We start from the raw sequence: 2,144 nt of genomic DNA, 5'->3' as shown, positions 1-2,144 counted from the left end.
GAGTGATCAATAAGCGATGGTGATAATTGGTACTTTTCGTATGCGGAGCGATCATTTCGGAGTAATTCTGATGGGATCTCATCAAATTCAGGGTCGGCGATAGCTGCGTATTCACGTACTGTTGATTGTTGACGATATTGGGGTAAATCATAACGATCATTCACTGATGATGATCCATTTTTGTGCGACATTGGTTGGTTATAATATTCTTGATTTGGTTTGTAAGGTTGACGATGAGAAAAATAAGCTGAAGACAAGTTATGTTGATATGTTGGAGATTGTTCTGTAGATTTACTCATTGATCCAGGTGGTAAATCATCAGAGTACATTGCTTGAAATTAAGTAGGCTAAGTAGGACAAATGTATAAACTATTGATAAAAAAATACTTGTAAAAGTACGAATCTGACTCTGGCACAGTGAAGGGTTTGGTAATTGTTGAACATTTTTAGTCGGTGGATTTTGATTATTATTATAATTAGTTTTACTTTCTGTACAGGATAGAGGTTTTGCAATTGGTTAGATAAGTTTTGAGTGTTAATAATTTTCGGTTTAGGGCGGCTTAACATGGATGAATCATTATGATAAAATGAGGTCGATGGTGGATTTCGATGATATTCGGAATTCTGTTGACGTGTGTCTGAAAATTTTTTTATTTAATAAAAAACATTATGATAAAATTAAATACAAATTACCACGTAGAGCTAAAACTCTACTCTGGTGTACTGCTGAAGCTGGTGAAATTTGTCGTTGACAATTCTCTAATGAATTATTATTATCATCAGAAGTGAGACATTCCAAAGAGAGTTAGAAAAAGGATTCGGAAACTGGAATGGATGATGTTGCTGTAGATCAGTAGGATGTTCAATTGAAAGCTCTTGTGAGTTAATCGCATTATTTGTGTTTGAAGAGGTAACAGGAGAAAAACCGAGGAAATCTATTATATTATTTGTTTTAAATATTGCGTCAGTTAACATTGGCTTTAAATCGTTAACCAAAAATTTGTGCAATTCTAATTTTTGTTTGTTAAACGCCTTTTGTTCCTGAAAGTTAATTCTCTTTAAGATAATTACAAATAAAAATAAAATAAAATATTACGTTATTTGCTTTTTGAGATTCTTCATTATATTCTTGAGTGAATGGTAGATTAAATCTCCAGTGCGGTTTATTTTTTTGAAGATAGTCCATAGTTCGATAGCTGTTGACACGTTGGGCTTCTTTTTGCGGATCCTACGTAAAATAAGCAAGAGTTGAAAAATAATCATGTAAATTAAGGTCAAATAATACTTACTTTCTGATTAATTTTTTTCCCTTTTTCTGCTGGTTGTACAAATTTTTTTTGACTTAATTTATCAGGAGTACTTTTGTCAGATTTTCCTTGAACTTTTTCTCTTTGTAACACAATTTTATCCAATTCATTTTGAAGTAATTTTTCTGATCCTAGAATATTAATTTATTATTTAAATAACTTAACAACTATCTTGAATATAAGACAAAATGTCATTAAATCTAGTTTATTAACAGTAAAATAAAAAAAATAAAAAAAAAATAATTTATTAATATGTAAGAGTACTCACGAGACATTTTTTATAACTATTCCGTTTAATAATTTTTGTTTTCTTTTGACTCACATTTTCAGGATGATAGAATAACACTTTAGATCCTACCGTTATGATCGCTTCACTCTCTTGGACGATTGATTTCAATTCTCGTATGTAAAAACGGACATCATCTTCTGATATTAAATATTGCATTTTCAATTATGTAAATGTAAATTCAGAGTATAGGTTGGTTAGTTGTTTAGTTTTGTATACTCGCAGATTACTATAATAAATGACTATTGTTTTTATTAACTATCGTTTGTTTTAATCGACGATAGTATTATATATTTATGTGTTATAAATTTATCCTTTAATAACTTAGACTATAATCCATAATAATAATAATAAATAGTAAAAATGAGTAAACGATACTATAAATATCTCACTGATCCAGATAATGTAAGAAATATTTACTGTACTTGGTGATTTGAATGCAATAATTTATTTTTATTTATTTACATAGCATAAAATTCCTCGAAGAACAAAAAATCGAGTACAAAAGAGGAAAGAAGAAATAACTGACATTAAACAAAATATTTCAGACA

The 2,144-nt window shown here is 29.1% G+C and overlaps 1 long non-coding RNA gene across 1 annotated transcript; it reads right to left on the bottom strand.

Moving 5' to 3' along the window:
- Positions 1-1,095: 1,095 nt before the first annotated feature.
- LOC123272092 lies at positions 1,096-1,405 on the bottom strand. The gene is made up of 2 exons (XR_006511022.1): positions 1,290-1,405; positions 1,096-1,228 (listed from the first exon to the last, which is right to left on the bottom strand). It is a non-coding gene; the product is annotated as an uncharacterized LOC123272092 (long non-coding RNA).
- Between the last annotated feature and the right edge of the window lie 739 nt (positions 1,406-2,144).

Source organism: Cotesia glomerata, linkage group LG9 (genome assembly GCF_020080835.1).
Source record: "Cotesia glomerata isolate CgM1 linkage group LG9, MPM_Cglom_v2.3, whole genome shotgun sequence".
NCBI classification, from domain to species: domain Eukaryota; kingdom Metazoa; phylum Arthropoda; class Insecta; order Hymenoptera; family Braconidae; genus Cotesia; species Cotesia glomerata.
The sequence above is the reverse complement of the archived record's forward strand: the minus strand, read 5'-3'. Positions and strand labels throughout refer to the sequence as shown.